Genomic DNA, 15188 nt, shown 5'->3' with positions numbered 1-15188 from the left:
ATCACAAATTGCCACAAATTTAACAGAAATAGTATATCGCTCAGAAGACTGTGAATTTTTAAATGTCGTCATCATCATCATCATCATCATCATCATCATCATCATCATCATCATCATCATCCACCCGATGCGACCCTGACTCAGTCCAAAAAGTTTTCGTTCTCGCTACCTGGACTGAGCCGATGTCCATTGCGCGCAATGGGCAACGGTTGCCGGCAACCTACCTACTCAGCCGCATCGTCTCACGAATGACTACAATATTTAGTCATTTAGAGTACGATGAAAAACGCCGAATTCAAGATAGAACGACAGTAAATACGATTTTAAAATGCCTTTTATAAAGTTATCAGATGTATTACGAAAGCAGAAGGAACAGGGAAGAAAATTAGGGAAACACGATCGAATCGACCATACGTATATTTGCTTACTGTCGATTACCGAAGGGTCAACTCACAGCCTATAGCATTGAGAAAATCTTTTATTTTTGTAAATTATTTTTGTAAATAATGAAATAGGAAAATGTGCACACAAAGCTTTGCGGATTTGTTGGTATGGAAAGGTTGCTTAGATGACGATATACCGTATAGCGAATTAATGCCAGGGCGTCACTCCGTGTCGATTTGTTTTCGTAAACACGACTAGAAAAGGTCGAATCAAGGATCGAACGACAGAAGATACGATTTTTAATTCTTTTTAAAAATGCAGCAGACGTTTTACAAAAGCAGAATTAATCAGCAAAAGGATTAAACACATCGGCAAACACGAAATTGACAGAATTCCTATACGTGCTTGCATCGTGTAACGAAGGGTCAACAACACAGGCTATAGCACGGGGAAAAGTGCTTATATTTATAATAAAGAGAAAAAATTGTCTAAAGAGCTTTGTGGAGTTTTTTAATATGTGAAAGTCTGTGTTGTTTTTATTTTGATGGGGAGTACGGGTGGGGGGACGTCAGTCAGTGTCATTTGTTTTCCTTTTCCAAAGAGTTCCAAAACACGTCCAGAATGCTTTCTAAAAAGTATAGAGGCGGATCACAAAAGCAGAAGGAAAAGGGGGAAAGTGATATATTGTATGCACTATAATACTATATTTTTATCCTTAGTCTTTAATGTGTGATTTTTTTTTCTGGTACAAAGTTAGCAAGTATTTTTTTGTAACTAGTCATTTTATTGAAGGGAGGAGTCATTTCGATGTTCTCTACTTAAAACAAAATTAAAAAAAACCAAACCAAAAACTGATTATTTCGAAGAGTAAAATTAAGAAATAAAATGATACAAATAGATCAAACATTTATAATATCACCAAGAAGAATTAATGTCAAAGCTAATGAAAACGAGAACCCCACTAATTCGTGTCTCCCTGTTGTGAGCTCCTCCATTAGTCTCGGTGCTTTTTTTTTTTTTAAATTTTGTGAAGACGTGTGCACTTAATCAAGCATGCCTCGGATAAGAAAGTGGTATCCAGCTGGATATACCCTCTTTGTGCGTAAACTCGGGCAGGTTCGTAAACGTAAGGAACGATTTTTCGCTGTGGATGTGAGAGCTTGGATGCGGCTCAAGAGAACTCTTCAACAGCGGCAAAATGGACGTGTAAGCACCCAGACACAGGAGGAACGTGACATCATCCAGGATATTCTTCGAGATAGCAGTATGTATTAGAAAGTTAGTTCTTTTCAATTCTTACGAGACCTTTTGACATGACTGCTATACATTTTAACTGTAGAGAATGTGATGGTCATGCTACATTTACTACAAATATATAGTAATGTGTGACTGCCAAGCAAAAACCTGTGTTCTTAAGGGTTAGACTGATGAGGTATAATTAAGAGCTATCATCATATCAGGTCTAACTCATTCCAATAAAACAAAAATGACAATACCTTGTGACATTGAGATATACATAGCTATACATTTCAGACAAATATTTCTTTTTTGTGTAGACAATGGAACCAGTTTTCAAAAGAACCACGGCTTTTAATGTGTTCTGCAGCAAAAGGCTGAAGGGTAGGTTTATTTTATCTCAAGCGTGTACAGCAGCTATTATACTACGTTAATTGCATGCATTGAAGCACTGTTCTATTCTACTTATCTTACATCATACTTTTTAAAGTTTTTAGTGTATTAATGACATAATTCTATATTAAGATGTATATACAGTTCATAGAAAGGATGCATTACCACCGATTGAAGAAAAAGAAGTACAAGCTGCTAAAGTAGGCATGAGAGAATGAGAAAGATAATAACTTGTTAGTAAAGTGTTATGAGAATCTTTAGGGATTGATACAATAATCTCAGATTATTCCCGTGTCAGGTGATGCCTGAATGTTTTGTATGATAATGACAGATAAGCAGAATCAGCCAGATAGTATGCTTTATGGTTGGTGTCAATTGAGCAAAAATGTTGAACCAAATGCATGAAGTATTACAGTATGCAAGTACAGTATTAGAGCAATGGCCAGTAGTTTATATGTTTATTCTACCCCTATGGTTGACACCATTTCATGTAGCTTACCTGTGTCTAGTGACCTATGGAATTGTGCTGTTTAGGGCTACCAATGATGGGCACCTCAAAGGGTAAAAGCAAGATGTAGATAGAACCATGGTCCTTAGGGCAGAACTAATGACATCCTATAAATGCGCTGCTGAGGATACTAAAATACATACCCATTGTAATGTGTAGGCCTTGAGATTAATTTTTAGATATCTTTATGAATCGATGTACTTTCATGGTACCAACAAGTAATGAGCAGTCCATGATGATGGAAAATGTTTGTGCTCACTATTCGGCTAATAGATTTTCTTTAGTCAGTGCCATTGATTAGTTATATAAATCACTAATGGAAGTACCTTTTCTAATGTAAGGAATACTAGTTCGTATTTTTCTTATTAGTTCTTATTTACTTTCATATTTTCCAAAAGCTTGAGATTAGTTCTTTCTCTGTACCACTACTATGTTAATTTCCAAATCATAGCCAAAGCCGGTGAAAACATGAAATGTATTACATTCAAGTAATAGATTAGTAGCTGTAACCCTGCCATACAATATTGAGATGTTTAATATTTTTCATACTTTTAAACTCACAGATCATGGCATGTTTTTTATTATCTAAATCCAATCATTCTCTTCTTTCTGTATCATACAATCAATGTGTAAGAGTTATTGTAATATTATTTTGAACTTGGGTATAATAATTAAGTCTACATTTCACTAGGTTTCAGACTTTACAACACTGAATTTCATCAGTTTGTTGCCTTGGCAGTTCTTATACAAGCAATGGTTAATCTGTTACAGATCGGACAAATACTAATTCCTTAGAAGTTTCATTAAAGGAATTACCAAAGGCCAAAAGTAAGACTGAAAATTAGTATTTTCTGTGTCATTTCTTGTGAACAGGCTTTTGGCAGTTTTTGGTTGTGCTCTTGTTGTGTTCACTTATGCTTATTACACAACAAGAGCACAACCAAAAACTGCCAAAAGCCTGTTCACAAGAAACCCTTTGTTAACTTTGTCACAGACAGTGCTGCTTCCTGTTTATTTTGTGCATTATCCAAATGAATTTAAATTTCATCGGATAAATATTACATCCAAAAATATACTATCAATTTATGCAAATTGATTCAAATTGCATTACCACAGTTGTAGTAAATTCTATACATATATTGTTTTGTCTTATGTACTCATCTATATATTTTGCCATATTGTCACCATTTGTTGCACCTGCTAGATTGTTATTGTGTGATTGTTTTAATATGATCTTATGCCCCCTAGGTTTACAGCCTATCAACGAAAAGTTATACCTGTTCCAAATCCGAGTGCTTGCATGCCTTTATGCATGTAAAGCGCTTTTAGTCTGGCTGATGATGGAGAAAGTTGCTATATAAGTGTGCTTATTAACAACTAATGTGTCCTAAAACTTGTTACATCAATGAATTTGCATTGCCTTCCTGGAGTTCAGTATGATTTTTCAAGAAGGCATTTTGCAGGCAGCCCTATAAGCAGAACAATGGCCTTTATCTCATAGATCTTGCTATGGCTGAAACTGTGGTGTGGAATGTGGATCATAGCATTTGCAGCCTGGATGAATCAGTCTTTCTCAAGCTGAATTATGTATGCTGCGAATAATTTCTGGCTACATTTTATCCCATGTGGCATTTTGTAGACAATTCAATTTGCATTTTATGTTGTGCGTCCATGTATGCTTGTGTGTGTGTTTGTCAATCATGAGTTTGCCCAAAGGCTAGGATATGGTGCTATTGGAATTTATTATTATTTATGAGTATTAGCACAATCTTTATCATATTGAATCTTACAGTGCAGTCTGTTCCAAAGCATATTTGTGTGATTGTTGGTAACTATAAAAATGCAAGGTTACATATGATTGTGTGCCTCTGTGTGCAGGAACACGAGTCACATGGGATGCAATGACAGTTTAAGCATAAGAAAACAGTTTGGGGCCTCTTGGGGCCGTTGATCACATACCCACTTCAATGGAAATTGAATAAATTCGCCAGGACAATCCAGTTTTGGCTAAATTTTATATTAATTCTTTGATATTAATCAAATTAACCAGAAAATTTATAAAAGTAGAATGAAAAGAAAATAACATTTATTATTTATGGTTTACATTTGTGCATAGCTTAGGATTTACTTTAAATTTAGTCAGATAAGACATAATGAACCATCTTGCATGTTGTGACTTCTGGATATACATACAAGTATTGGCTCTTCAGTAACTGCATTGGCTTTAGAGCAGAGTAGTGCTGAATGATTTTCCATTGCAGTCCGAACAGCAGATTGTAAAATGTGATTCATATTCACCAAGTCAGTACTGTCATGTATATATGGGAGTAAGTGTGCTGTTTTCTCTTTTCATTTGTTTTAAATTTGTATTAATATATTTCGCACATTGTAAAATTTCTTCTTCAATGTGGACATAAAAACATTTCATGGGATTAAAAAGTGTATGTCAGTTTTCAGAAAAAATATGCAGTTGATGTCTTTTGTCTGTTTTGAATGTGTCTCAAAGCATGGAAAGGAAGTAAATGTGTAACAAAAAAGTATGGATGGTGGAAAGAGGTCGAAGCCTTTATCTGTAACTTTAAAACAGACTCAGTTTCCTCCTCCTCCTCCTCCTCCTTTTGACTGGTAATTTCTTTCTGATAAAAAAAAAACAGTTTTAGAACTGATCTTGATGTCAGATCTTAAGGTGTGATTTAAAAGAAAGACCGAATAGCGCTGACAAAAAAAGATAATTCAAACAGCTGATAAATTGAAAACCATTATGCTTACACTATTTCCGGCTTAAGAAGGACGGGGAAAACATCAAAGGATGATTAAGAACCCTCAACCTTGTGTGGCTATGAATCCAGCTTTTATTCTAGCGCCGCTTTGACAGTATATAATACAGTATCCAATAACAGTAGAGCACAAATTAGTAAAACATATCTAGGTATGCTGCATAACGACGGAATATTTAGCAATTCAACTTGGCTTTAATTACATACTTGGCGTCTATATCCCCCACGGTGACCTCATACAGCTTACTTTCCCTAAGCAACATATTAGTATTTGGTCTCTTCTTGACCGAAACCGTCAAATGAAACACGTGGATCGCAACAGACACAGCAGCGATTGACACATTGAACATGACTTACAGAAGCACTATCATACAGTTTGCTACATAGTACGGATGCCGAAGTTTAGTCTAGTCCATGTGTCACGGATCAGTCCGTGCATCTTTTATTTTTAGGTAATTGCGTCTGAGTTGTTGAAAAGAAGTAGAGGGGGGAGCGGGGTGGCGTGGCCAGTCCGGAGGGTGTTACCCCTCTGCCAGGTGGCAGGCACTGCGTAGTTAGTGAACGAGTATTTAAGCCGGAGGGTAGCTTGAGTTAGAGGGGGGGGGGAGAGAAGAGAGTATCGAGACGGTAGAGCGAGTTGAGAGGAGAGGAGAGAGAGCCATGCAGCGATTGAGAAGCTGATGGATACAGTGGCGGCTGTTAATTGTGAGTGGAGTGTATTGATGACGGACTTGCTGTACCGTGTTTGCTACGGAGCCGCTGCTGTTGCTGTGTTTTGGGATCGTAACTTCAGTAGAACTGCTGCTGAAGGTTCCTCGCCGAATCTGCTACTGGGAGCAGTGGACATCGCCGAGCTGAGAAGTTCCAGAGAAGAAAACCCGAGCCGACGACTATAGGCGGGCAGCATCTCATCACAGCTGGGGAGTGTTGAGCAAGGGGCTCCACTCTCGTACTTGACAACGACGACGACACACCGACCGCGTGGAGGGCCGTCGCTGTCGTCTTTAAAAAAGTCGTGCCATGGAGTGTCGAGGACACTGACGATTTGATTGTCCGCTGGTACCGACAACGCAAAGTAAGACTTTTGCTTTTTGAGTTTACCTCCAGAGAGAGAGAGGGGGAAGGTCGTACCCCCATTGTTATCTCCACCGTCAACGTTAGAGGGAGAACAAGAAGGTTTACACGGACTGTGTGAATGTGTTTGATGAACATGTATGAGCACACGGACATTGCTGGTGGCTAGAAAGGTGCTTGGGAGAGACGTATCGTTAGATGTGGATTGAAACGGACATATGTATGAGAACTGTTGTAGCAGCCTGCGCGCTGCCGTAGTGTCGGTGTTGAACCAACATATGATGTACACATTCTGATTTAGAACGGATGACAGTGAACTTGTGCTGTATGGTTTAACTTGACCTGTTGGAAATTCTTGTATTACAATTTATGTGTTTTATTTAGTATTTTTCCTTTTAGTGTAAAATAAATAACAGAACGTCTCAAACTGAAGTGATCTCTTATCGTTCTTTGTAAAGAATGCGCACTGTCCGACTAGTGGTCGTGACAATTTGGTGACCCCGACGTGATCACTTCAGTGAGGGACAGTCTGTTTGTGTAACACGTTGATTAGAAGTCTGTATACACGTTAGAGAATTTGCATGTATACAAGCTGGTAATAGAAGTTGGTATCAGCAGTTTGAGTACACGGTTGGCAGTCAGCCAAATTTATGTATTTTGAAGCTTTCGTCTCTGTGTTCATCCCGTCTCCGATTACACGGGTCTGCCGGCTTGTATAGTTCCGCCGACAGAGAGGGCCTTAGGTCTAGTCTTGCTGTTGTGTCTGTGTCTATCCTTCATACCTCTAGGAACTTTAATTTAGAATCTTTTTTCTGTGTGTTGTTGGTTTGGGACGGTCCTGTGAAAGTGTAATTTGATGTGTATGCTAGCTTAGCATCATGTTTCTTCTTTAGTTATTTTAATACAGTTACGTTTGTTACGAATTCATGTGGTATTGAAATATTGTTTGCAATAAGTTTTATTTTGCAACATTGCACAGTCGTTACTTAATTTTTTCTTTTATTTGGTGATTATTTTGGTCTTTCTTGTATTGTTTTGGAGTGTATTTTCTTGAAAAAAAATATATATATAATTTTTTTTGAGGGGAATTCTCGGAACCGTGATTGTAACCCCTTTTATCGATATGCTTTGATATGGTTTGATATATAACCTTTTCAGGTAAGTTAATTTTGATGTAGTTGATGGCCTTTGTGATGATGATATATTTAAGAATTTATTTTGTTAACTAATGTGAAAATTGAGTGAACTTGGTGCCCGTTTAGAGGTGAAAAAAAACTTGGAGTGACTGTTTATCTAGTCTGTTTGATAATAATTTTAATATTAATCTGGAGGAGGAAAGTGCATTTATAAACATGGCAGAACCGACGAGTGATGTAACAGCGTATCTAAAGGAAGGTGAACTGTTGGGTCTTAGAGACGAAGCCCTTACTAACTATGCCTTAGCAGAAATCAAATTCCTCAAGGAACGTGAAGAAAACATGAAGAAAGAAATTGAAAATATAGTACCAATAAAGAAATCCCTGGAAAGGAAGATAGCAGCCAAGGCTGGGACCGAAAAGCGGTGGAACGAAGGACAAAATTAATAAGAGAACACTGACAAATCTGTGATGATGAGAGAAAAATAATATGGTACAGTTAGCAAAAATGTAAACATTTTTTTTTGAAGAGGGGAGGAATGTCACGGATCAGTCCGTGCATCTTTTATTTTTAGGTAATTGCGTCTGAGTTGTTGAAAAGAAGTAGAGGGGGGAGCGGGGTGGCGTGGCCAGTCCGGTGGGTGTTACCCCTCTGCCAGGTGGCAGGCACTGCGTAGTTAGTGAACGAGTATTTAAGCCGGAGGGTAGCTTGAGTTAGAGGGGGGGGGGGAGAGAAGAGAGTATCGAGACGGTAGAGCGAGTTGAGAGGAGAGGAGAGAGAGCCATGCAGCGATTGAGAAGCTGATGGATACAGTGGCGGCTGTTAATTGTGAGTGGAGTGTATTGATGACGGACTTGCTGTACCGTGTTTGCTACGGAGCCGCTGCTGTTGCTGTGTTTTGGGGATCGTAACTTCAGTAGAACTGCTGCTGAAGGTTCCTCGCCGAATCTGCTACTGGGAGCAGTGGACATCGCCGAGCTGAGAAGTTCCAGAGAAGAACAACCCGAGCCGACGACTATAGGCGGGCAGCATCTCATCACAGCTGGGGAGTGTTGAGCAAGGGGCTCCACTCTCGTACTTGACAACGACGACGACACACCGACCGCGTGGAGGGCCGTCGCTGTCGTCTTTAAAAAGTCGTGCCATGGAGTGTCGAGGACACTGACGATTTGATTGTCCGCTGGTACCGACAACGCAAAGTAAGACTTTTGCTTTTTGAGTTTACCTCCAGAGAGAGAGAGGGGGAAGGTCGTACCCCCATTGTTATCTCCACCGTCAACGTTAGAGGGAGAACAAGAAGGTTTACACGGACTGTGTGAATGTGTTTGATGAACATGTATGAGCACACGGACATTGCTGGTGGCTAGAAAGGTGCTTGGGAGAGACGTATCGTTAGATGTGGATTGAAACGGACATATGTATGAGAACTGTTGTAGCAGCCTGCGCGCTGCCGTAGTGTCGGTGTTGAACCAACATATGATGTACACATTCTGATTTAGAACGGATGACAGTGAACTTGTGCTGTATGGTTTAACTTGACCTGTTGGAAATTCTTGTATTACAATTTATGTGTTTTATTTAGTATTTTTCCTTTTAGTGTAAAATAAATAACAGAACGTCTCAAACTGAAGTGATCTCTTATCGTTCTTTGTAAAGAATGCGCACTGTCCGACTAGTGGTCGTGACACCATGTTACTACTCGAAGAACATAGGGCCGCAACAACACCTCACCATCGGACCCGGTTTGGGGCAGCATGCCTTATTTGGGTTCATGTGGTTCCAATATCCTTTGTCTCGCACTCTACTGTTCTTTTCCAAGTCTGCTTCGGTCTCCCAACTCTCCTCTTTCCCTGAGGGTTCCAGTCAAGTGCCTGCTTAGCATTGGTGTCAGGTGGTTTGCGCAGGGTGTGTCCTGTTCAGCCCCATTTGAGCTTTTTGATGTCTTGACTAGTGGCATTCTGGTTGGTTCTTTTGCACAGGCTGCTGTTGGAGATCTTTTTAGTCCATCTTATTCCCGGGATATGGCGTAGATGGCCTATGTCACTCTCCATGTTTCAGAACCATACAGTAGGACTGCATTCACATTTGTGTTGAAGATGCGGGTCTTACTGCGGAAGGATAATGCTCGGGAGTTCCAGATGGGGCGTAGGCTGTTGATTTGCGCACGCTGGGGCATCTTGTTGCTAAATATCTTTAATCTCATCTGTCATTCTCTAGTTAACGATTTTGTATGTTATGTTGGGTTTTTTTTCCCCGAAAAGCGCAATGAGCCATAGGGCCGCAATATGGTGCTATACAAGTTTACAATAATTATGATGATAATAATAAAGAGGCATGTCTGGCCTTTTTGATGTCATCGTCCGTTCCAATATCTCTGTTGACAATGCTCCTCAGATACGTGAAGCGGTCTGTTTCCAGGATGTTCTCTCCTTGAAGTTGGATTGGGAGTTCCTTCTTGTTGTGGATTCTCGTCACTTCGGTCTTCTTACTGCTGACCTTTGAAGCCAGTACGGATGCCAAAGACACCCTCGAAATTCATAATCTCTTTTGCCCTTTTCACCGGTCTATAAAGCGAATAAAAGCATTCGACATCCAGTGCCTGAGAAAACAGTTCCGAATTTCTTCTATTCATCACAAGACTAATGAAGATGTGCGAATCATGATGGGCCAACGTGAGCCCCTTCTGGAGACGGGAAAATCGTCTCTTGTCTGGCCATGTAACCAGCCACAAGACTTTAGTGAAGAACATCCTCTGGAAAACCCTTGAGTGAGGACAAAGACAATGAGGGTTGAGGAAGAACCAACATAAAATATAGGGCTAAACATGCCACTCAGTAGGAATGATACAAGACTTGTGCAAGAACTGTCTCAATGTCCCCGACGATACCACAGTATTGTGTAAAAGAAGATATGAATGAATAATCAATTAGTCTTCCAGGGAAAACAAATTGACGATTGTTTAACACAAGTCAAATAACAGATTTATAGGTACATAAAAATAGAAAATCGCGCGGGCATACTGATATGTGGCACCTCTTCACCCAGCCCCGGGAGTTTGGTGCTAGAATTCAGTAGGCTAGGCAGGTGGATTAGAATAGAAATAGCAGTTGCGCGCGCGCGCGTGTGTGTGTGTAAGTAATGTAAATAAATCTGTCTTTAAACCTATTTACCTGTGGGAACATGTCTGTCCACAAGAATTCTAGCTTGTTGCACTTATGTCCTGGTCGTGCGAATGAGCTGAACGTTGATCACTGTAGTGAACGAGATTCGTGTTGTCCGTAGTTGTGACATGGCAGAAGAATGCACCAAAGAAAACACACTTCTGCTGGGTACACTGCAGCGACTTTTGTAGATTCCAAGGTCGGCTAAGTGCGGGTGTGCAGTAGATGATAAAAACAGAAAAAGACAACCACACCAACACAAGGCTAGGTACATTAGATAACGCACCCGACGAAGGAAAGCCAGAATTTCTACAATTACTCCAATGCTACAAGGTTGTCCTCCACTTAAAGGAAGCTGCTTATCTCTACTAGCTGCTCATTCACATAAGTTTCTGTTTTGCTAACACTGTTATTTTGTGGTCATAGGTGTCTTAGTGTCACGGGATGGCTCTCGTCGCTTGGACTGATTCCATCCTCTCCACCCGCGGGGACCGCCCGTCTCGTAGCGGGAAAAGACACACCCAATACATATTAAGAAATGATATATTTACGAAAAAGTTCTATATTATTAGAAGTTAAACGTTAAAGTCCCAGAAGTAACCAAGACCTTCATATCTGACCTTACTTTATGAACGGAAGATGACCTCTTGTATCAAGTTTGCATTTAGGGTCTATTTGTATGTCTGTTGTTCCTATATCTCATCTACTCCTGTCTTTGCCCCCTTTTCTCTGTCTGCATTGTCTCTTATACATTAGGTGTAATTTACCATTTTTCTGAATAACTCCCAGCAAACACGCAAGATTCGGCCAAGTTAGGGAAAGTCTTGTAACATTGGTTTACCCATTGCCAATCATCCCCCAAACAAGCGCCAACGTTCAAGGTGCGCGCACAACTATCGCAGCTGTTGCTCTATCTAAATCCGTGATACCACTTTGATGTCGAATGTGTACGCCCCTTTAATGTTCGATTACAGATGAGTTTTTACAAGTTATGAAAATGGAAAGTTGCCCGCTGTAATCAGTAGAAAGATACAGATGCATGTGGTGTTAGGTGGTCGTCTTTTTTGGCGTGATTTTTCTGACGAACACCCATTGTAGTGTGAAAGTACATATAACTGGTTTAACTTTTAGTGGCATTGTGCTACTTCTTTAATTCTTCTCGAACATTGCCTGCTTGATTCTCACCTCCTTTGAAGATTTCCCTGATCTGCAACAACCCTTCTTGCCAGTTTGCGAAAACTTGTCAATGTTGTGCTCGTGTAGTCGGTGTGTGTTTATGTACAGCAATAAGAGGGCGCTGTTGGAAGTGATCTACACATACAACTACTGATGACAGTCCGCACAATCGTGATTGACCCCCGATCATGTCGAAAAGCAGTCTACGCGAACACACTAACGATCAACACACCTTTTCGTTCACGGTGACTCGTCCTTACCTGCAATCGCAATCGTGGAGTTCATCCATTTGTATAGTTGGCACCGTACACCAACGGAACTGCTACCTTCCCCGACACATAATCATCCTGAATGCCACGAACCCGAGCATAGCCAGAGCCTACTACTTCTATGATACGTTGTAAACAAACACGCGCACACACACACACGTGCGTAAAATTTTGTCTCTCATTTACAACAAATACCACACCCTCGTTTTTCAAGCCCTTTTCAATTTATTGAACATACACTTTAATGAAGTACAGTAAAATAGCTATTCGTGCTAGGTCAAGCGGTGGATTTACAGGGATAGTGTTTGTCTGACCACAGAAGTCTCCCTGCTAGATGCAAAATACGGGGAAAGAAACAATTTATTGTTTACATTTCTTTCTTACTACCCTGTATCTTTATCATAAGAACATTACATGTATTACCGACTCTACAACACCTGGACAAAAGGGACATGACAGGATAGCAGCAATGTCACTTTGAATGATCACAAAATGCAAGAAATGTGAACAAACGTGAAAATAGTGGTGAATGCACCCCATGTGCCAAAAACATATGGTTATACCAATGACTTTTTTGGGGCACTCCATGCAACATCCACAATAGCACAACAAACTGATAGTAATGTTGAAAGCAATCACAGCTAGATATTCGTACATATTTATACATTTGACTATGTCCTTTTCCATGTGACATTTCTCCCTCTTTGACAGGTAACCACCATTGCAGAACACAAAAATAGAGTTCTCAAGATTTATAACAAAGCATACCTGTGTATATAACATCCTTAGTAAGAATATGTTGTAAGTAAATAACATGATATACGAGTGAAAATTCTTTTCACTTAATTTTCCTCAAAGCAAAAACTGTGTTTGTTTCCCTGTTTTATTTACTACCATCACTTCAAACTTTTAGGAGAATGAGCTACGAGAAGGCAGTATACTGTTATGTACAATTCTTTTCTCAAATGATAGTCTCTAGACATATATTGTGCCACAGCAATATACTTAAGAATAAGCTCGTGCCTTGCTCCAGAGTGGCATATAAAATATATTAAACGGCTTGTTTCTGTGGGTGAAAGCAACTGGATGCACGGTGTGAATGTGGCTTGTATGTATACTATAAAAAAATAACATTGCTAAAAAAAAGAATTAGAAGGTTAGACCGTTCTTGGTTCAAAAATGTAGCAATGAATTCATAAAGCCTTTGTTGATGTTGGTTGTAGCAATGCTTTGAAACAAAATAAACATGCTATCATCCATTAAACACCTTTATATTTTCAATAAACACATCAATTGTCCACTTCAGTAAACTGACTAAAGAAAGTAATAGCTCAACAACCAGATTCCGAATCGATATCTGAGTGAAGATCACTAATCACATCTATTAACTCCTCATGAAATAGAAGATATGTTTTTGAAAGACCTCCTAATTCTCAGTAGGCATTAGACAATGTTGATAAATTCTCTTTATATCAAAACGTCGGGGAAACTGATGTGCACAGATTAGGCATATTTTCAAAAACTTAAATTGCAACCATGTGAAAATATTATGTACAAATCAAGTGTAATAAACTTTTGTGGGTGTTTTTGTTTCCAGAATACAGCTGTGTTTAAATATTTCTTAAAATGCCTAATCCTTAACCCATACAACATACCAGACTACATATTGGGCACTTCTTGCCCAGGAAGTCTTGGGCATGAGCTGTCTCAAGACATAACACCTGATGATGGTGAAATTCTATAATTGTGTTACCCACAACAAACCATTAAACAAACACATAAAATACCATTTTCACAATCCACGTATTCTTTCCATAGTTTCCAAATAATGTAAACTGAAATTATTGGCTTATAACACTTATAATTAAAATATATTTACATCCATAAAATGAAACTGTCGCACTACTTGCCTACAGGTCTAGTGGCACTGATACAGTTCTCTATGGAGTCATTAAGCAATATACCATGAGGAGTTTCTTGAAAGTTAGACTTATTGGACAACATATGACGATATGTTTAGCAAGTGTCTTGTACATGTTGCTGTAGTCATGCTGTGACAAAATATGATAGCATGTTTACCCAGTGCCTTGTACATGTTTCTGTAGTCATGCTGTGAGCCTGTGACTATGTAGAAAAGTTGTCTTCCGCTCGAATGCCATGCAAAATTTCTGGACAGAAATTTGTCCTTCTAGCTGTAGCATTCTGCATTGCTCCATCACTTTCATGCAAAATGCAGTCTCTGGCTTCTTTGGTGTTGCTGGCCATAAGCCATTTCTTATTAGTGTTACTGCTTCTGGCTCACATTCACAGAACTGTACTTTCCTGATGTGATCTCTGCCTATAATAATAAAGAAAAGAACATAAAAGTCTTTTATCCTTCTCATTTGTATGCTGGTTTCATAATTTATCTGTTCATGTGTAACGGATAAGTACTTAGTAGAGGGGGTTAGGAGGGAAGATCGACAACCGTGGTTGATCTGATTTAGCGTAGTGGGCTGGAAGTTGTTTGCCCTTGAGCAAATGACGCAAACTGGGACGTCAAAATAAGGTGACGTAAAAGATAGAGGAAAATAACGTTAGAGAAAAAACGGAAAGCAGAGAGCAGACGGCGGAGCAAAAGTGAGAGCTGGTGGATTTTTCTTGGGACTTTCTCGCAACTGCTGCGACAGCGGAAAAGGTATTACGGGAAGTAATACCGTGGTTAAACTACAGGTGGATGTACTTCACAGGTCGTGAGTCACTGTAGTCCGTGTTCGCACCGTGGGGGAGCTCTGCGGCTTGGGCATCCCAGTTTCTTGGCGGGGTCAAGAAACCAAACACTGGTATCAGCGAGAAAAGAATAGAAAACTTGGTGCAAGACTGGGGCACCGACTTCCATCTGTCGCCTGGAAGGGACAGTTCTTCACAGCCTGAGAGTAAGCGCCGGCGGAGGAAAGGTTTCCTCCCGGCCTTCAGCGAATCTAACATCATCCGGCCAAACACCTAGGAGGCGGCCGCATGCGCAAGACCGAGACGTTCCGCTTGTAAACTGTGGGTACTGTGAAAACCATTTATTTTCAATAATAAATAGACT

General features: G+C 39.8%; 1 protein-coding gene and 1 long non-coding RNA gene across 4 annotated transcripts in view; one reads left to right on the top strand and one right to left on the bottom strand.

Moving 5' to 3' along the window:
• The window catches only part of LOC112574793, a 453350-nt gene that overhangs the window by 401536 nt on the left and 36626 nt on the right, over window positions 1-15188 (bottom strand). The gene's annotated exons all lie outside the window — the stretch shown is intronic.
• Window positions 58-5710, top strand: LOC112574855. The gene is made up of 4 exons (XR_003101503.1): window positions 58-1648; window positions 1941-2004; window positions 3293-3349; window positions 4400-5710. It is a non-coding gene; the product is annotated as an uncharacterized LOC112574855 (long non-coding RNA).

This window comes from Pomacea canaliculata, linkage group LG11 (genome assembly GCF_003073045.1).
Source record: "Pomacea canaliculata isolate SZHN2017 linkage group LG11, ASM307304v1, whole genome shotgun sequence".
Classification (NCBI taxonomy): Eukaryota; Metazoa; Mollusca; class Gastropoda; order Architaenioglossa; family Ampullariidae; genus Pomacea; species Pomacea canaliculata.
Note: the sequence above shows the minus strand (reverse complement) of the source record. Positions and strands in the feature narration are given on the sequence as shown.